The sequence below is a fragment of the Equus caballus genome, chromosome 24 (genome assembly GCF_041296265.1).
Source record: "Equus caballus isolate H_3958 breed thoroughbred chromosome 24, TB-T2T, whole genome shotgun sequence".
Classification (NCBI taxonomy): domain Eukaryota; kingdom Metazoa; phylum Chordata; class Mammalia; order Perissodactyla; family Equidae; genus Equus; species Equus caballus.
The window spans coordinates 5,252,492-5,275,189 of NC_091707.1; positions in this window are offsets into that span (position 1 = coordinate 5,252,492).

Genomic DNA, 22,698 nt, shown 5'->3' on the forward strand with positions numbered 1-22,698 from the left:
CTCCGGAATCACCTGCCGGGCATGCCGGAACCACCTCTCAGATATGCCAGAACCACGTGCCAATGACCCCGGAAGCACCTGCCGAGCACGCCGGAACCACCTGCTCGACTCGCCAGAACCACCTGCCGGACACGCCAAAATCACCTGCCCGCTACACCAGCACCACTTCGGGGACAAGCCGGAATCACGTGAGGGGCATGCCGGCACAGCCTCTCAGACTGAACCTCGTGCCGGACACCACAGAACCACCTGCCGGACAGACCGGAACCACCTGCCGGACACGCCGGAACCACCGGCTCGACCCGCCGGAACGACCGCTGGACATGCAAAATCACCTGCCGGCTACGCCGGAAACACTTGGCGAACACTCCAGAATCACCTGCCGGGCATGCCGGAACCACCTCTCAGATATGCCAGAACCACGTGCCAATGACCCCGGAAGCACCTGCCGAGCACGCCGGAACCACCTGCTCGACTCGCCAGAACCACCTGCCGGACACGCAAAAATCACCTGCCGGCTACGCCACAACCAGTTGGGGAAAACTTCGGAATCACCTGCCGGGCTTGCTGGAACCACCTGCCGGTCATGCCAAAATCACCTGCCAACTACGCCAGTACCACTTGGCGGACACTGTGGAAACACCTGTCGGGCCGGCCGGAACCACATCTCAGACGTGCCAGAACCATGTGCATGAGATGCTGGAACCACACCCTGAACAGACGGAAAACACCTGCCAGACCCGTCTGAACAACCTGCCGAGCACGCCGGAGCCACCTGCTCGACTCGCCGGAACCACCTACCTGACATGCCCAAATCACCAGCCGGGTATGCCAGAACCACTTGGCGGACACTCCGGAATCATCTGCCGGACATGCCGGAACCACCTCTCAGACACAACAGAACCACGTGCCGGAGACGCCGGAAGCACCTGCCGAGCATGCCGGAGCCACCTGCTCGACTCGCCAGAAACACCTGTCGGACACGCCAAAATCACCTGCCGGGTACGCCAGAACCACCTGGCGGACACTCCGAAATCACCTGTCGCGCATGCCGGAACCACATCTCAGACGTGCCGGAAGCACGTGCCGGACACGCCGGAATCACCTACCAGACAGACCGGAACCACTTGCCGAGCACGCCGGAGCCACCTGTTCGACTCGCTGGAACCACCTGCCGGACAGACCAATATCAACTGCTGGCTATGCCAGAACCACCTGGGGGACGGTCCGGAATCACCTGCCAGCCATGGCGGAACCACCTCTCAGACGTAGCAGAACCACCTGCCGGAGAAGCTGGAAACACGTCCTGGACAGTCTGGAACCACCTGCCGGCCAAGCCTGAACCACCTGCCAAGCACAACGGAACAACCTGCCAGACACGCCAAAATCACCTGCGTGTTATGCCAGAACCACTTGGAGGACTCTCTGGGATGACCTGCCGGGCATGCCAGAACCACCTCTCAGACGTGCCAGAACCATGTGGCGGACAGTCCGGAATCACCTGTTGGGCATGCGCAACCACCTCTGAGACGTACCAGAACCACATGCCGTGCAGGCTGGAACCACCTACCGGACAGACCGGAATCACCTTTCGGGCATGCCGGAACCACCTGTCAGATGTGCCAGAAACACGTGCCGGAGACGCCGGAAGCACCTGCCAAGCACGTTGGAACCACCTGCTCAACTCGCCTGAACCACCTGCCGGACATGCCAAAATCACCTGCCGACTATGCCAGAACCACTTGGCGAACACTCCGGAATCACTTGCCGGGCATGCAGGAACCACCTCTCAGACATGCCAGAACCCCGTGCCAATGACCCCGGAAGCACCAGCCGAGCACGCCGGAACCACCTGCTCGACTCGCCAGAACCACCTGCCGATCACGCAAAAATCACCTGCCGGCTACGCCACAACCAGTTGGTGAACACTTTGGAATCACCTGCCAGGCTTGCTGGAACCACCTGCCAGTCATGCCAAAATCACCTGCCAACTACGCCAGAACCTCTTGGCGGACACTGCGGAAACACCTGTCGGGCCGGCTGGAACCACATCTCAGACGTGCCAGAAACGTGTTCATGAGATGCTGGAACCACACCCCGAACAGACGGATACCACCTGCCAGAACCGCCTGAACCACCTGCTGAGCACGCCGGAACCACCTGCTCGACTCACCGGTACCACCTCCCTGACACGCCAAAATCACCTGCTGGGTATGCCAGAACCACTTGGCGGACACTCCGGAATCATCTGCCGGACATGCCGGAACCAGCTCTCAGACACACCAGAACCAAGTGCCGGAGACGCCGGAAGCACCTGCCGAGCATGCCGGAGCCACCTGCTCGACTCGCCAGAAACACCTGCCGGACACGCCAAAATCACCTGCCGGGTATGCCAGAACCACTTCGGGGACAAGCCGGAATCACGTGAGGGGCATGCCGGCACAGCCTCTCAGACTGAACCTCGTGCCGGACACCACAGAACCACCTGCCGGACAGACCGGAACCACCTGCCGGACACGCCGGTACCACCGGCTCGACCCGCCGGAACGACCGCTGGACATGCAAAATCACTTGCCGGCTACGCCGGAAACACTTGGCGAACACTCCGGAAACACCTGCCGGGCATGCCGGAACCACCTCTCAGATATGCCAGAACCACGTGCCAATGACCCCGGAAGCACCTGCCGAGCACGCCGGAACCACCTGCTCGACTCGCCAGAACCACCTGCCGGACACGCAAAAATCACCTGCCGGCTACGCCACAACCAGTTGGGGAACACTTCGGAATCACCTGCCGGGCTTGCTGGAACCACCTTCCGGTCATGCGAATATCACCTGCTGGGTATGCCAGAACCACTTGGCGGACACTCCGGAATCATCTGCCGGACATGCCGGAACCAGCTCTCAGACACACCAGAACCAAGTGCCGGAGACGCCGGAAGCACCTGCCGAGCATGCCGGAGCCACCTGCTCGACTCGCCAGAAACACCTGCCGGACACGCCAAAATCACCTGCCGGGTATGCCAGAACCACCTGGCGAACACTACGGAATCACCTGCCGCGCATGCCGGAACCACCTCTCAGACGTGCCGGAAGCACGTGCCAGACACGCCGGAAACACCTACCGGACAGACCGGAACCACCTGCCAAGAACGCCGGAGCCACCTGTTTGACTCGCTGGAACCACCTGCCGGACAGGCCAATATCAACTGCTGGCTATGCCAGAACCACCTGGGGGACAGTCCGGGATCACCTGCCAGCCATGGCGGAACCACCTCTCAGACGTACCAGAACCACCTGCCGGAGAAGCTGGAAACACGTCCTGGACAGACTGGAACCACGTGACGCCCATGCCTGAACCACCTGCCGAGCACGGCGGAACCACCTGCCGGACACGCCAAAATCACCTGCGGGCTACGCCAGAACCACTTGGACGACTCTCCGAAATGACCTGCCGGGCATGTTGGAACCACCTCTCAGACGTGCCAGAAGCACGTGGCGGACAGTCCGGAATCACCTGTTGGGCATACGCAACCACCTCTGACACGTACCAGAACCACGTGCCGTGCACGCCGGAACCACCTACCGGACAGACCGGAATCAACTTTTGGGCATGCCGGAACCACCAGTCAGATGTGCCAGAAACACGTGCCGGAGACGCCGGAAGCACCTGCCGAGCACGTCGCAACCACCTGCTCAACTCGCCTGAACCACCTGCCGGACACGCCAAAATCACCTGCCCGCTACACCAGCACCACTTCGGGGACAAGCCGGAATCACGTGAGGGGCATGCCGGCACAGCCTCTCAGACTGAACCTCGTGCCGGACACCACAGAACCACCTGCCGGACAGACCGGAACCACCTGCCGGACACGCCGGAACCACCGGCTCGACCCGCCGGAACGACCGCGGGACATGCAAAATCACCTGCCGGCTACGCCGGAAACACTTCGCGAACACTCCGGAATCACCTGCCGGGCATGCCGGAACCACCTCTCAGATATGCCAGAACCACGTGCCAGTGACCCCGGAAGCACCTGCCGAGCACGCCGGAACCACCTGCTCGACTCGCCAGAACCACCTGCCGGACACGCAGAAATCACCTGCCGGCTACGCCACAACCAGTTGGGGAAAACTTCGGAATCACCTGCCGGGCTTGCTGGAACCACCTGCCGGTATGCCAAAATCACCTGCCAACTACGCCAGTACCACTTGGCGGACACTGTGGAAACACCTGTCGGGCCGGCCGGAACCACATCTCAGACGTGCCAGAACCATGTGCATGAGATGCTGGAACCACACCCTGAACAGACGGAAAACACCTGTCACACCCGTCTGAACAACCTGCCGAGCACGCCGGAGCCACCTGCTCGACTCGCCGGAACCACCTACCTGACATGCCCAAATCACCAGCCGGGTATGCCAGAACCACTTGGCGGACACTCCGGAATCATCTGCCGGACATGCCGGAACCAGCTCTCAGACACACCAGAACCACGTGCCGGAGACGCCGGAAGCACCTGCCGAGCGTGCCGGAGCCACCTGCTCGACTCGCCAGAAACACCTGTCGGACACGCCAAAATCACCTGCCGGGTACGCCAGAACCACCTGGCGGACACTACGAAATGACCTGTCGCGCATGCCGGAACCACCTCTCAGACGTGCCGGAAGCACGTGCCGGACACGCCGGAATCACCTACCAGACAGACCGGAACCACCTGCCGAGCACGCCGGAGCCACCTGTTCGACTCGCTGGAACCACCTGCCGGACAGGCCAATATCAACTGCTGGCTATGCCAGAACCACCTGGGGGACGGTCCGGAATCACCTGCCAGCCATGGCGGAACCACCTCTCAGACGTAGCAGAACCACCTGCCGGAGAAGCTGGAAACACGTCCTGGACAGTCTGGAACCACCTGCCGGCCAAGCCTGAACCACCTGCCAAGCACAACGGAACAACCTGCCAGACACGCCAAAATCACCTGCGTGTTATGCCAGAACCACTTGGAGGACTCTCTGGGATGACCTGCCGGGCATGCCGGAACCACCTCTCAGACGTGCCAGAACCATGTGGCGGACAGTCCGGAATCACCTGTTGGGCATGCGCAACCACCTCTGAGACGTACCAGAACCACATGCCGTGCAGGCTGGAACCACCTACCGGACAGACCGGAATCACCTTTCGGGCATGCCGGAACCACCTGTCAGATGTGCCAGAAACACGTGCCGGAGACGCCGGAAGCACCTGCCAAGCACGTTGGAACCACCTGCTCAACTCGCCTGAACCACCTGCCGGACATGCCAAAATCACCTGCCGACTAGGCCAGAACCACTTGGCGAACACTCCGGAATCACTTGCCGGGCATGCAGGAACCACCTCTCAGACATGCCAGAACCCCGTGCCAATGACCCCGGAAACACCAGCCGAGCACGCCGGAACCACCTGCTCGACTCGCCAGAACCACCTGCCGGACACGCAAAAATCACCTGCCGGCTACGCCACAACCAGTTGGGGAGCACTTAGGAATCACCTGCCGGGCTTGCTGGAACCACCTGCCGGTCATGCCAAAATCACCTGCCAACTACGCCAGTACCACTTGGCGGACACTGTGGAAACACCTGTCGGGCCGGCCGGAACCACATCTCAGACGTGCCAGAACCATGTGCATGAGATGCTGGAACCACACCCCGAACAGACGGAAAACACCTGCCAGACCCGTCTGAACAACCTGACGAGCACGCCGGAGCCACCTGCTCGACTCGCCGGAACCACCTACCTGACATGCCAAAATCACCAGCCGGGTATGCCAGAACCACTTGGCGGACACTCCAGAATCATCTTCCGGACATGCCGGAACCAGCTCTCAGACACACCACAACCACGTGCCGGACACGCCGGAAGCACCTGCCGAGCATGCCGGAGCCACCTGCTCGACTCGCCAGAAGCACCTGCCGGACACGCCAAAATCACGTGCCGGGTACGCCAGAACCACCTGGCGGAGACTCCGAAACCACCTGTCGCGCATGCCGGAACCACCTCTCAGACGTGCCGGAAGCACGTGCCGGACACGCCGGAATCACCTACCGGACAGACCGGAACCATCTGCCAAGAACGCCGGAGCCACCTGTTCGACTCGCTGGAACCACCTGCCGGACAGGCCAATATCAACTGCTGGCTATGCCAGAACCACCTGGGGGACAGTCCGGGATCACCTGCCAGCCATGGCGGAACCACCTCTCAGACGTACCAGAACCACCTGCCGGAGAAGCTGGAAACACGTCCTGGACAGACTGGAACCACGTGACGGCCATGCCTGAACCACCTGCCGAGCACGGCGGAACCACCTGCCGGACACGCCGGAACCACCGGCTCGACCCGCCGGAACGACCGCTGGACATGCAAAGTCACCTGCCGGCTACGCCGGAAACACTTGGCGAACACTCCGGAATCACCTGCCGGGCATGCCGGAACCACCTCTCAGATATGCCAGAACCACGTGCCAATGACCCCGGAAGCACCTGCCGAGCACGCTGGAACCACCTGCTCGACTCGCCAGAACCACCTGCCGGACACGCAAAAATCACCTGCCGGCTACGCCACAACCAGTTGGGGAACACTTCGGAATCACCTGCCGGGCTTGTTGGAACCACCTGCCGGTCATGCTAAAATCACCTGCCAACTACGCCAGTACCACTTGGCGGACACTATGGATACAGCTGTCGGGCCGGCCGGAACCACATCTCAGACGTGCCAGAACCATGTGCATGAGATGCTGGAACCACACCCCGAACAGACGGAAAACACCTGCCAGACCCGTCTGAACAAACTGCCGAGCACGCCGGAGCCACCTGCTCGACTCGCCGGAACCTCCTACCTGACATGCCAAAATCACCAGCTGGGTATGCCAGAACCACTTCGCGGACACTCCGAAATCATCTGCCGGACATGCCGGAACCAGCTCTCAGACGTGCCGGAAGCACGTGCCGGACACGCCGGAATCACCTACCGGACAGACCGGAACCACCTGCCGAGCACGCCGGAGCCACCTGTTCGACTCGCTGGAACCACCTGCCGGACAGGCCAATATCAACTGCTGGCTATGCCAGAACCACCTGGGGGACGGTCCGGAATCACCTGCCAGCCATGGCGGAACCACCTCTCAGACGTAGCAGAACCACCTGCCGGAGAAGCTGGAAACACGTCCTGGACAGTCTGGAACCACCTGCCGGCCAAGCCTGAACCACCTGCCAAGCACAACGGAACAACCTGCCAGACACGCCAAAATCACCTGCGTGTTATGCCAGAACCACTTGGAGGACTCTCTGGGATGACCTGCCGGGCATGCCGGAACCACCTCTCAGACGTGCCAGAACCATGTGGCGGACAGTCCGGCATCACCTGTTTGGCATGCGCAACCACCTCTGAGACGTACCAGAACCACATGCCGTGCAGGCTGGAACCACCTACCGGACAGACCGGAATCACCTTTCGGGCATGCCGGAACCACCTGTCAGATGTGCCAGAAACACGTGCCGGAGACGCCGGAAGCACCTGCCAAGCACGTTGGAACCACCTGCTCAACTCGCCTGAACCACCTGCCGGACATGCCAAAATCACCTGCCGACTATGCCAGAACCACTTGGCGAACACTCCGGAATCACTTGCCGGGCATGCAGGAACCACCTCTCAGACATGCCAGAACCCCGTGCCAATGACCCCGGAAGCACCAGCCGAGCACGCCGGAACCACCTGCTCGACTCGCCAGAACCACCTGCCGATCACGCAAATATCACCTGCCGGCTACGCCACAACCAGTTGGGGAACACTTTGGAATCACCTGCCAGGCTTGCTGGAACCACCTGCCAGTCATGCCAAAATCACCTGCCAACTACGCCAGAACCGCTTGGCGGACACTGCGGAAACACCTGTCGGGCCGGCTGGAACCACATCTCAGACGTGCCAGAAACGTGTTCATGAGATGCTGGAACCACACCCCGAACAGACGGATACCACCTGCCAGAACCGCCTGAACCACCTGCTGAGCACGCCGGAACCACCTGCTCGACTCACCGGTACCACCTCCCTGACACGCCAAAATCACCTGCTGGGTATGCCAGAACCACATGGCGCACACTCCGGAATGATCTGCCGGACATGCCGGAACCAGCTCTCAGACACACCAGAACCAAGTGCCGGAGACGCCGGAAGCACCTGCCGAGCCTGCCGGAGCCAACTGCTCGACTCGCCAGAAACACCTGCCGGACACGCCAAAATCACCTGCCGGGAATGCCAGAACCACCTGGCGGACGCTACGGAATCACCTGCCGCGCATGCCGGAACCACCTCTCAGACGTGCCGGAAGCACGTGCCAGACACGCCGGAAACACCTACCGGACAGACCAGAACCACCTGCCAAGTATGCCGGAGCCACCTGTTCGACTCGCTGGAACCACCTGCCGGACAGGCCAATATCAACTTCTGGCTATGCCACAACCACCTGGGGGACAGTCCGGGATCACCTGCCAGCCATGGCGGAACCACCTCTCAGACGTACCAGAACCACCTGCCGGAGAAGCTGGAAACACGTCCTGGACAGACTGGAACCACGTGACGGCCATGCCTGAACCACCTGCCGAGCACGGCGGAACCACCTGTCGGACACGCCAAAATCACCTGCGGGCTATGCCAGAACCACTTGGACGACTCTCCGAAATGACCTGCCGGGCATGTTGGAACCACCTCTCAGACGTGCCAGAAGCACGTGGCGGACAGTCCGGAATCACCTGTTGGGCATACGCAACCACCTCTGACACGTACCAGAACCACGTGCCGTGCACGCCGGAACCACCTACCAGACAGACCGGAATCAACTTTTGGGCATGCCGGAACCACCAGTCAGATGTGCCAGAAACACGTGCCGGAGACGCCGGAAGCACCTGCCGAGCACGTCGCAACCACCTGCTCAACTCGCCTGAACCACCTGCCGGACACGCCAAAGTCAGCTGACCGCTACACCAGCACCACTTCGGGGACAAGCCGGAATCACGTGAGGGGCATGCCGGCACAGCCTCTCAGACTGAACCTCGTGCCGGACACCACAGAACCACCTGCCGGACAGACCGGAACCACCTGCCGGACACGCCGGAACCACCGGCTCGACCCGCCGGAACAACCGCTGGACGTGCAAAATCACCTGCCGGCTACGCCGGAAGCACTTGGCGAACACTCCGGAATCACCTGCCGGGCATGCCGGAACCACCTCTCAGATATGCCAGAACCACGTGCCAATGACCCCGGAAGCACCTGCCGAGCACGCCGGAACCACCTGCTCGACTCGCCAGAACCACCTGCCGGACACGCAAAAATCACCTGCCGGCTACGCCACAACCAGTTGGGGAACACTTCGGAATCACCTGCCGGGCTTGCTGGAACCACCTGCCGGTCATGCCAAAATCACCTGCCAACTACGCCAGTACCACTTGGCGGACACTGTGGAAACACCTGTCGGGCCGGCCGGAACCACATCTCAGACGTGCCAGAACCATGTGCATGAGATGCTGGAACCACACCCCGAACAGACGGAAAACACCTGCCAGACCCGTCTGAACAACCTGCCGAGCACGCCGGAGCGACCTGCTCGACTCGCCGGAACCACCTACCTGACATGCCCAAATCACCAGCCGGGTATGCTAGAACCACTTGGCGGACACTCCGGAATCATCTGCCGGACATGCCGGAACCAGCTCTCAGACACGCCAGAACCACGTGCCGGAGACGCCGGAAGCACCTGCCGAGCATGCCGGAGCCACCTGCTCAACTCGCCAGAAACACCTGTCGGACACGCCAAAATCACCTGGCGGGTACGCCAGATCCACCTGGCGGACACTCCGAAATCACCTGTCGCGCATGCCGGAACCACCTCTCAGACGTGCCGGAAGCACGTGCCGGACACGCCGGAATCACCTACCAGACAGACCGGAACCACCTGCCGAGCACGCCGGAGCCACCTGTTCGACTCGCTGGAACCGCCTGCCGGACAGGCCAATATCAACTGCTGGCTATGCCAGAACCACCTGGGGGACGGTCCGGAATCACCTGCCAGCCATGGCGGAACCACCTCTCAGACGTAGCAGAACCACCTGCCGGAGAAGCTGGAAACACGTCCTGGACAGTCTGGAACCACCTGCCGGCCAAGCCTGAACCACCTGCCAAGCACAACGGAACAACCTGCCAGACACGCCAAAATCACCTGCGTGTTATGCCAGAACCACTTGGAGGACTCTCTGGGATGACCTGCCGGGCATGCCGGAACCACCTCTCAGACGTGCCAGAACCATGTGGCGGACAGTCCGGAATCACCTGTTGGGCATGCGCAACCACCTCTGAGACGTACCAGAACCACATGCCGTGCAGGCTGGAACCACCTACCGGACAGACCGGAATCACCTTTCGGGCATGCCGGAACCACCTGTCAGATGTGCCAGAAACACGTGCCGGAGACGCCGGAAGCACCTGCCAAGCACGTCGGAACCACCTGCTCAACTCGCCTGAACCACCTGCCGGACATGCCAAAATCACCTGCCGACTATGCCAGAACCACTTGGCGAACACTCCGGAATCACTTGCCGGGCATGCAGGAACCACCTCTCAGACATGCCAGAACCCCGTGCCAATGACCCCGGAAGCACCAGCCGAGCACGCGGGAACCACCTGCTCGACTCGCCAGAACCACCTGCCGATCACGCAAAAATCACCTGCCGGCTACGCCACAACCAGTTGGTGAACACTTTGGAATCACCTGCCAGGCTTGCTGGAACCACCTGCCAGTCATGCCAAAATCACCTGCCAACTACGCCAGAACCTCTTGGCGGACACTGCGGAAACACCTGTCGGGCCGGCTGGAACCACATCTCAGACGTGCCAGAAACGTGTTCATGAGATGCTGGAACCACACCCCGAACAGACGGATACCACCTGCCAGAACCGCCTGAACCACCTGCTGAGCACGCCGGAACCACCTGCTCGACTCACCGGTACCACCTCCCTGACACGCCAAAATCACCTGCTGGGTATGCCAGAACCACTTGGCGGACACTCCGGAATCATCTGCCGGACATGCCGGAACCAGCTCTCAGACACACCAGAACCAAGTGCCGGAGACGCCGGAAGCACCTGCCGAGCATGCCGGAGCCACCTGCTCGACTCGCCAGAAACACCTGCCGGACACGCCAAAATCACCTGCCGGGTATGCCAGAACCACTTCGGGGACAAGCCGGAATCACGTGAGGGGCATGCCGGCACAGCCTCTCAACTGAACCTCGTGCCGGACACCACAGAACCACCTGCCGGACAGACCGGAACCACCTGCCGGACACGCCGGTACCACCGGCTCGACCTGCCGGAACGACCGCTGGACATGCAAAGTCACTTGCCGGCTACGCCGGAAACACTTGGCGAACACTCCGGAAACACCTGCCGGGCATGCCGGAACCACCTCTCAGATATGCCAGAACCACGTGCCAATGACCCCGGAAGCACCTGCCGAGCACGCCGGAACCACCTGCTCGACTCGCCAGAACCACCTGCCGGACACACCAAAATCACCTGCCGGCTACGCCAAAACCAGTTGTGGAACACTTCGGAATCACCTGCCGGGCTTGCTGGAACCACCTTCCGGTCATGCGAATATCACCTGCTGGGTATGCCAGAACCATTTGGCGGACACTCCGGAATCATCTGCCGGACATGCCGGAACCAGCTCTCAGACACACCAGAACCAAGTGCCGGAGACGCCGGAAGCACCTGCCGAGCATGCCGGAGCCACCTGCTCGACTCGCCAGAAACACCTGCCGGACACGCCAAAATCACCTGCCGGGTATGCCAGAACCACCTGGCGGACACTACGGAATCACCAGCCGCGCATGCCGGAACCACCTCTCAGACGTGCCGGAAGCACGTGCCAGACACGCCGGAAACACCTACCGGACAGACCGGAACCACCTGCCAAGAACGCCGGAGCCACCTGTTTGACTCGCTGGAACCACCTGCCGGACAGGCCAATATCAACTGCTGGCTATGCCAGAACCACCTGGGGGACAGTCCGGGATCACCTGCCAGCCATGGTGGAACCACCTCTCAGACGTACCAGAACCACCTGCCGGAGAGCTGGAAACACGTCCTGGACAGACTGGAACCACGTGACGGCCATGCCTGAACCACCTGCCGAGCACGGCGGAACCACCTGCCGGACACGCCAAAATCACCTGCGGGCTACGCCAGAACCACTTGGACGACTCTCCGAAATGACCTGCCGGGCATGTTGGAACCACCTCTCAGACGTGCCAGAAGCACGTGGCGGACAGTCCGGAACCACCTGTTGGGCATACGCAACCACCTCTGACACGTACCAGAACCACGTGCCGTGCACGCCGGAACCACCTACCGGACAGACCGGAATCCACTTTTGGGCATGCCGGAACCACCAGTCAGATGTGCCAGAAACACGTGCCGGAGACGCCGGAAGCACCTTCCGAGCACGTCGCAACCACCTGCTCAACTCGCCTGAACCACCTGCCGGACACGCCAAAATCACCTGCCCGCTACACCAGCACCACTTAGGAGACAAGCCGGAATCACGTGAGGGGCATGCCGGCACAGCTTCTCAGACTGAACCTCGTGCCGGACACCACAGAACCACCTGCCGGACAGACCGGAACCACCTGCCGGACATGCCGGAACCACCGGCTCGACCCGCCGGAACGACCGCTGGACATGCAAAATCACCTGCCCGCTACGCCGGAAACACTTGGCGAACACTCCGGAATCCCCTGCCGGGCATGCTGGAACCACCTCTCAGATATGCCAGAACCACGTGCCAATGACCCTGGAAGCACCTGCCGAGCACGCCGGAACCACCTGCTCGACTCGCCAGAACCACCTGCCGGACACGCAAAAATCACCTGCCGGCTACGCCACAACCAGTTGGGGAAAACTTCGGAATCACCTGCCGGGCTTGCTGGAACCACCTGCCGGTCATGCAAAAATCACCTGCCAACTACGCCAGTACCACTTGGCGGACACTGTGGAAACACCTGTCGGGCCGGCCGGAACCACATCTCAGACGTGCCAGAACCATGTGCATGAGATGCTGGAACCACACCCTGAACAGACGGAAAACACCTGCCAGACCCGTCTGAACAACCTGCCGAGCACGCCGGAGCCACCTGCTCGACTCGCCGGAACCACCTACCTGACATGCCCAAATCACCAGCCGGGTATGCCAGAACCACTTGGCGGACACTCCGGAATCATCTGCCGGACATGCCGGAACCACCTCTCAGACACAACAGAACCATGTGCCGGAGACGCCGGAAGCACCTGCCGAGCATGCCGGAGCCACCTGCTCGACTCGTCAGAAACACCTGTCGGACACGCCAAAATCACCTGCCGGGTACGCCAGAACCACCTGGCGGACACTCCGAAATCACCTGTCGCGCATGCCGGAACCACCTCTCAGACGTGCCTGAAGCACGTGCCGGACACGCCGAAATCACCTACCAGACAGACCGGAACCACCTGCCGAGCACGCCGGAGCCACCTGTTCGACTCGCTGGAACCACCTGCCGGACAGGCCAATATCAACTGCTGGCTATGCCAGAACCACCTGGGGGACGGTCCGGAATCACCTGCCAGCCATGGCGGAACCACCTCTCAGACGTACCAGAACCACCTGCTGGAGAAGCTGGAAACACGTCCTGGACAGTCTGGAACCACCTGCCGGCCAAGCCTGAACCACCTGCCAAGCACAACGGAACAACCTGCCAGACACGCCAAAATCACCTGCGTGTTATGCCAGAACCACTTGGAGGACTCTCTGGGATGACCTGCCGGGCATGCCGGAACCACCTCTCAGACGTGCCAGAACCATGTGGCGGACAGTCCGGAATCACCTGTTGGGCATGCGCAACCACCTCTGAGACGTACCAGAACCACATGCCGTGCAGGCTGGAACCACCTACCGGACAGACCGGAATCACCTTTCGGGCATGCCGGAACCACCTGTCAGATGTGCCAGAAACACGTGCCGGAGACGCCGGAAGCACCTGCCAAGCACGTCGGAACCAACTGCTCAACTCGCCTGAACCACCTGCCGGACATGCCAAAATCACCTGCCGACTATGCCAGAACCACTTGGCGAACACTCCGGAATCACTTGCCGGGCATGCAGGAACCACCTCTCAGACATGCCAGAACCCCGTGCCAATGACCCCGGAAGCACCAGCCGAGCATGCGGGAACCACCTGCTCGACTCGCCAGAACCACCTGCCGATCACGCAAAAATCACCTGCCGGCTACGCCACAACCAGTTGGTGAACACTTTGGAATCACCTGCCAGGCTTGCTGGAACCACCTGCCAGTCATGCCAAAATCACCTGCCAACTACGCCAGAACCGCTTGGCGGACACTGCGGAAACACCTGTCGGGCTGGCTGGAACCACATCTCAGACGTGCCAGAAACGTGTTCATGAGATGCTGGAACCACACCCCGAACAGACGGATACCACCTGCCAGAACCGCCTGAACCACCTGCTGAGCACGCCAGAACCAAATGCTCGACTCACCGGTACCACCTCCCTGACACGCCAAAATCACCTGCTGGGTATGCCAGAACCACTTGGCGCACACTCCGGAATCATCTGCCAGACATGCCGGAACCAGCTCTCAGACACACCAGAACCAAGTGCCGGAGACGCCGGAAGCACCTGCCAAGCATGCCGGAGCCACCTGCTCGACTCGCCAGAAACACCTGCCGGACACGCCAAAATCACCTGCCGGGTATGCCAGAACAAGTTCGGGGACAAGCCGGAATCACGTGAGGGGCATGCCGGCACAGCCTCTCAGACTGAACCTCGTGCCGGACACCACAGAACCACCAGCCGGACAGACCGGAACCACCTGCCGGACACGCCGGAACCACCGGCTCGACCCTCCTGAACGACCGCTGGACATGCAAAATCACCTGCCGGCTACGCCGGAAACACTTGGCGAGCACTCCGGAATCACCTGCCGGGCATGCCGGAACCACCTCTCAGATATGCCAGAACCACGTGCCAATGACCCCGGAAGCACCTGCCGAGCACGCCGGAACCACCTGCTCGACTCGCCAGAACCACCTTCCGGACACGCCAAAATCACCTGCCCGCTACACCAGCACCACTTCGGGGACAAGCCGGAATCACGTGAGGGGCATGCCGGCACAGCCTCTCAGACTGAACCTCGTGCCGGACACCACAGAACCACCTGCCGGACAGACCGGAACCACCTGCCGGACACGCCGGAACCACCGGCTCGACCCTCCTGAACGACCGCTGGACATGCAAAATCACCTGCCGGCTACGCCGGAAACACTTGGCGAGCACTCCGGAATCACCTGCCGGGCATGCCGGAACCACCTCTCAGATATGCCAGAACCACGTGCCAATGACCCCGGAAGCACCTGCCGAGCACGCCGGAACCACCTGCTCGACTCGCCAGAACCACCTGCCGGACACGCAAAAATCACCTGCCGACTACGCCACAACCAGTTGGGGAAAACTTCGGAATCACCTGCCGGGCTTGCTGGAACCACCTGCCGGTCATGCCAAAATCACCTGCCAACTACGCCAGTACCACTTGGCGGACACTGTGGAAACACCTGTCGGGCCGGCCGGAACCACATCTCAGACGTGCCAGAACCATGTGCATGAGATGCTGGAACCACACCCTGAACAGACGGAAAACACCTGCCAGACCCGTCTGAACAACCTGCCGAGCACGCCGGAGCCACCTGCTCGACTCGCCGGAACCACCTACCTGACATGCCCAAATCACCAGCCGGGTATGCCAGAACCACTTGGCGGACACTCCGGAATCATCTGCCGGACATGCCGGAACCACCTCTCAGACACAACAGAACCACGTGCCGGAGACGCCGGAAGCACCTGCCGAGCATGCCGGAGCCACCTGCTCGACTCGCCAGAAACACCTGTCGGACACGCCAAAATCACCTGCCGGGTGCGCCAGAACCACCTGGCGGACACTCCGAAATCACCTGTCGCGCATGCCGGAACCACATCTCAGACGTGCCGGAAGCACGTGCCGGACACGCCGGAATCACCTACCAGACAGACCGGAACCACTTGCCGAGCACGCCGGAGCCACCTGTTCGACTCGCTGGAACCACCTGCCGGACAGACCAATATCAACTGCTGGCTATGCCAGAACCACCTGGGGGACGGTCCGGAATCACCTGCCAGCCATGGCGGAACCACCTCTCAGACGTAGCAGAACCACCTGCCGGAGAAGCTGGAAACACGTCCTGGACAGTCTGGAACCACCTGCCGGCCAAGCCTGAACCACCTGCCAAGCACAACGGAACAACCTGCCAGACACGCCAAAATCACCTGCGTGTTATGCCAGAACCACTTGGAGGACTCTCTGGGATGACCTGCCGGGCATGCCAGAACCACCTCTCAGACGTGCCAGAACCATGTGGCGGACAGTCCGGAATCACCTGTTGGGCATGCGCAACCACCTCTGAGACGTACCAGAACCACATGCCGTGCAGGCTGGAACCACCTACCGGACAGACCGGAATCACCTTTCGGGCATGCCGGAACCACCTGTCAGATGTGCCAGAAACACGTGCCGGAGACGCCGGAAGCACCTGCCAAGCACGTTGGAACCACCTGCTCAACTCGCCTGAACCACCTGCCGGACATGCCAAAATCACCTGCCGACTATGCCAGAACCACTTGGCGAACACTCCGGAATCACTTGCCGGGCATGCAGGAACCACCTCTCAGACATGCCAGAACCCCGTGCCAATGACCCCGGAAGCACCAGCCGAGCACGCGGGAACCACCTGCTCGACTCGCCAGAACCACCTGCCGATCACGCAAAAATCACCTGCCGGCTACGCCACAACCAGTTGGTGAACACTTTGGAATCACCTGCCAGGCTTGCTGGAACCACCTGCCAGTCATGCCAAAATCACCTGCCAACTACGCCAGAACCTCTTGGCGGACACTGCGGAAACACCTGTCGGGCCGGCTGGAACCACATCTCAGACGTGCCAGAAACGTGTTCATGAGATGCTGGAACCACACCCCGAACAGACGGATACCACCTGCCAGAACCGCCTGAACCACCTGCTGAGCACGCCGGAACCACCTGCTCGACTCACCGGTACCACCTCCCTGACACGCCAAAATCACCTGCTGGGTATGCCAGAACCACTTGGCGGACACTCCGGAATCATCTGCCGGACATGCCGGAACCAGCTCTCAGACACACCAGAACCAAGTGCCGGAGACGCCGGAAGCACCTGCCGAGCATGCCGGAGCCACCTGCTCGACTCGCCAGAAACACCTGCCGGACACGCCAAAATCACCTGCCGGGTACGCCAGAACCACCTGGCGGACATTACGGAATCACCTGCCGCGCATGCCGGAACCACCTCTCAGACGTGCCGGAAGCACGTGCCAGACACGCCGGAAACACCTACCGGACAGACCGGAACCACCTGCCAAGAACGCCGGAGCCACCTGTTCGACTCGCTGGAACCACCTGCCGGACAGGCCAATATCAACTGCTGGCTATGCCAGAACCACCTGGGGGATGGTCTGGAATCACCTGCCAGCCATGGCGGAACCACCTCTCAGACGTACCAGAACCACCTGCCGGAGAAGCTGGAAACACGTCCTGGACAGACTGGAACCACGTGACGGCCATGCCTGAACCACCTGCCGAGCACGGCGGAACCACCTGCCGGACACGCCAAAATCAGCTGCGGGCTACGCCAGAACCACTTGGACGACTCTCCGAAATGACCTGCCGGGCATGTTGGAACCACCTCTCAGACGTGCCAGAAGCACGTGGCGGACAGTCCGGAATCACCTGTTGGGCATACGCAACCACCTCTGACACGTACCAGAACCACGTGCCGTGCACGCCGGAACCACCTACCGGACAGACCGGAATCACCTTTCGGGCATGCCGGAACCACCAGTCAGATGTGCCAGAAACACGTGCCGGAGACGCCGGAAGCACCTGCCGAGCACGTCGCAACCACCTGCTCAACTCGCCTGAACCACCTGCCGGACACGCCAAAATCACCTGCCCGCTACACCAGCACCAATTCGGGGACAAGCCGGAATCACGTGAGGGGCATGCCGGCACAGCCTCTCAGACTGAACCTCGTGCCGGACACCGCAGAACCACCTGCCGGACAGACCGGATCCACCTGCCGGACACGCCGGAAGCACCGGCTCGACCCGCCGGAACGACCGCTCGACATGCAAAATCACCTGCCGGGTACGCCGGAAACACTTGGCGAACGCTCCGGAATCACCTGCCGGGCATGCCGGAACCACCTCTCAGATATGCCAGAACCACGTGCCAATGACCCCGGAAGCACCAGCCGAGCACGCCGGAACCACCTGCCCGACTCGCCAGAACCACCTGCCGGACACGCAAAAATCACCTGCCGGCTACGCCACAACCAGTTGGGGAACACTTCGGAATCACCTGCTGGGCTTGCTGGAACCACCTGCCGGTCATGCCAAAATCACCTGCCAACAACGCCAGTATCACATGGCGGACAGTGTGGAAACACCAGTCGGGCCGGCCGGAACCACATCTCAGACGTGCCAGAACCACGTGCATGAGATGCTGTAACCACACCCCGAAGAGACGGAAAACACCTGCCAGACCCGTCTGAACAACCTGCCGAGCACGCCGGAGCCACCTGCTCGACTTGCCGGAACCACCTACCTGACATGCCCAAATCACCAGCCGGGTATGCCAGAACCATTTGGCGGACACTCCGGAATCATCTGCCGGACATGCCGGAACCAGCTCTCAGACACACCAGAACCACGTGCCGGAGACGCCGGAAGCACCTGCCGAGCATGCCGGAGCCACCAGCTTGACTCGCCAGAAACACCTGTCGGACACGCCAAAATCACCTGCCGGGTACGCCAGAACCACCTGGCGGACACTCCGAAATCACCTGTCGCGCATGCCGGAACCACCTCTCAGACGTGCCGGAAGCACGTGCCGGACACGCCGGAATCACCTACCGGACAGACCGGAACCACCTGCCGAGCACGCCGGAGCCACCTGTTCGACTCGCTGGAACCACCTGCCGGACAGGCCAAAATCAACTGCTGGCTATGCCAGAACCACCTGGGGGACGGTCCGGAATCACCTGCCAGCCATGGCGGAACCACCTCTCAGACGTACCAGAACCACCTGCCGGAGAAGCTGGAAACACGTCCTGGACAGTCTGGAACCACCTGCCGGCCAAGCCTGAACCACCTGCCAAGCACAACGGAACAACCTGCCAGACACGCCAAAATCACCTGCGTGTTATGCCAGAACCACTTGGAGGACTCTCTGGGATGACCTGCCGGGCATGCCGGAACCACCTCTCAGACGTGCCAGAACCATGTGGCGGACAGTCCGGAATCACCTGTTGGGCATGCGCAACCACCTCTGAGACGTACCAGAACCACATGCCGTGCAGGCTGGAACCACCTACCGGACAGACCGGAATCACCTTTCGGGCATGCCGGAACCACCTGTCAGATGTGCCAGAAACACGTGCCGGAGATGCCGGAAGCACCTGCCAAGCACGTTGGAACCACCTGCTCAACTCGCCTGAACCACCTGCCGGACATGCCAAAATCACCTGCCGACTATGCCAGAACCACTTGGCGAACACTCCGGAATCACTTGCCGGGCATGCAGGAACCACCTCTCAGACATGCCAGAACCCCGTGCCAATGACCCCGGAAGCACCAGCCGAGCACGCCGGAACCACCTGCTCGACTCGCCAGAACCACCTGCCGATCGCGCAAAAATCGCCTGCCGCCTACGCCACAACCAGTTGGTGAACACTTTGGAATCACCTGCCAGGCTTGCTGGAACCACCTGCCAGTCATGCCAAAATCACCTGCCAACTACGCCAGAACCGCTTGGCGGACACTGCGGAAACACCTGTCGGGCCGGCTGGAACCACATCTCAGACGTGCCAGAAACGTGTTCATGAGATGCTGGAACCACACCCCGAACAGACGGATACCACCTGCCAGAACCGCCTGAACCACCTGCTGAGCACGCCGGAACCACCTGCTCGACTCACGGGTACCACCTCCCTAACACGCCAAAATCACCTGCTGGGTATGCCAGAACCACTTGGCGGACACTCCGGAATCATCTGCCGGACATGCCGGAACCAGCTCTCAGACACACCACAACCAAGTGCCGGAGACGCCGGAAGCACCTGCCGACCATGACGGAGCCACCTGCTCGACTCGCCAGAAACACCTGCCGGACACGCCAAAATCACCTGCCGGGTATGCCAGAACCACCTGGCGGACACTACGGAATCACCTGCCGCGCATGCCGGAACCACCTCTCAGACGTGCCGGAAGCACGTGCCAGACACGCCGGAAACACCTACCGGACAGACCGGAACCACCTGCCAAGAACGCCAGAGCCACCTGTTCGACTCGCTGGAACCACCTGCCGGACAGGCCAATATCAACTGCTGGCTATGCCAGAACCACCTGGGGGACACTCCGGGATCACCTGCCAGCCATGGCGGAACCACCTCTCAGACGTACCAGAACCACCTGCCGGAGAAGCTGGAAACACGTCCTGGACAGACTGGAACCACGTGACGGCCATGCCTGAACCACCTGCCGAGCACGGCGGAACCACCTGCCGGACACGCCAAAATCACCTGCGGGCTACGCCAGAACCACTTGGACGACTCTCCGAAATGACCTGCCGGCCATGTTGGAACCACCTCTCAGACGTGCCAGAAGCACGTGGCGGAGAGTCCGGAATCACCTGTTGGGAATACGCAACCACCTCTGACACGTACCAGAACCTCGTGCCGTGCACGCCGGAACCACCTACCGGACAGACCGGAATCAACTTTTGGGCATGCCGGGACCACCAGTCAGATGTGCCAGAAACACGTGCCGGAGACGCCGGAAGCACCTGCCGAGCACGTCGCAACCACCTGCTAAACTCGCCTGAACCACCTGCCGGACACGCCAAAATCACCTGTCTGCTACACCAGCACCACTTCGGGGACAAGCCGGAATCACGTGAGGGGCAAGCCGGCACAGCCTCTCAGACTGAACCTCGTGCCGGACACCACAGAACCACCTGCCGGACAGACCGGATCCACCTGCCGGACACGCCGGAACCACCGGCTCGACCCGCCGGAACGACCGCTCGACATGCAAAATCACCTGCCGGGTACGCCGGAAACACTTGGCGAACGCTCCGGAATCACCTGCCGGGCATGCCGGAACCACCTCTCAGATATGCCAGAACCACGTGCCAATGACCCCGGAAGCACCTGACGAGCACGCCGGAACCACCTGCTCGAATCGCCAGAACCACCTGCCGGACACGCAAAAATCACCTGCCGGCTACGCCACAACCAGTTGGGGAACACTTCGGAATCACCTGCCGGGCTCGCTGGAACCACCTGCCGGTCATGCCAAAATCACCTGCCAACTACGCCAGTATCACATGGCGGACAGTGTGGAAACACCAGTCGGGCCGGCCGGAACCACATCTCAGACGTGCCAGAACCACGTGCATGAGATGCTGCAACCACACCCCGAAGAGACGGAAAACACCTGCCAGACCCGTCTGAAGAACCTGCCGAGCACGCTGGAGCCACCTGCTCGACTTGCCGGAACCACCTACCTGACATGCCCAAATCACCAGCCGGGTATGCCAGAACCATTTGGCGGACACTCCGGAATCATCTGCCGGACATGCCGGAACCAGCTCTCAGACACACCAGAACCACGTGCCGGAGACGCCGGAAGCACCTGCTGAGCATGCCGGAGACATGTGCTCAACTCGCCAGAAACACCTGTCGGACACGCCAAAATCACCTGCCGGGTACGCCAGAACCACCTGGCGGACACTCCGAAATCACCTGTCGCGCATGCCGGAACCACCTCTCAGACGTGCCGGAAGCACGTGCCGGACACGCCGGAATCACCTACCGGACAGACCGGAACCACCTGCCGAGCACGCCGGAGCCACCTGTTCGACTCGCTGGAACCACCTGCCGGACAGGCCAATATCAACTGCTGGCTATGCCAGAACCACCTGGGGGACGGTCCGGAATCACCTGCCAGCCATGGCGGAACCACCACTCAGACGTACCAAAACCACCTGCCAGAGAAGCTGGAAACACGTCCTGGACAGTCTGGAACCACCTGCCGGCCAAGCCTGAACCACCTGCCAAGCACAACGGAACAACCTGCCAGACATGCCAAAATCACCTGCGTGTTATGCCAGAACCACTTGGAGGACTCTCTGGGATGACCTGCCGGGCATGCCGGAACCACCTCTCAGACGTGCCAGAACCATGTGGCGGACAGTCCGGAATCACCTGTTGGGCATGCGCAACCACCTCTGAGACGTACCAGAACCACATGCCGTGCAGGCTGGAACCACCTACCGGACAGACCGGAATCACCTTTCGGGCATGCCGGAACCACCTGTCAGATGTGCCAGAAACACGTGCCGGAGATGCCGGAAGCACCTGCCAAGCACGTTGGAACCACCTGCTCAACTCGCCTGAACCACATGCCGGACATGCCAAAATCACCTGC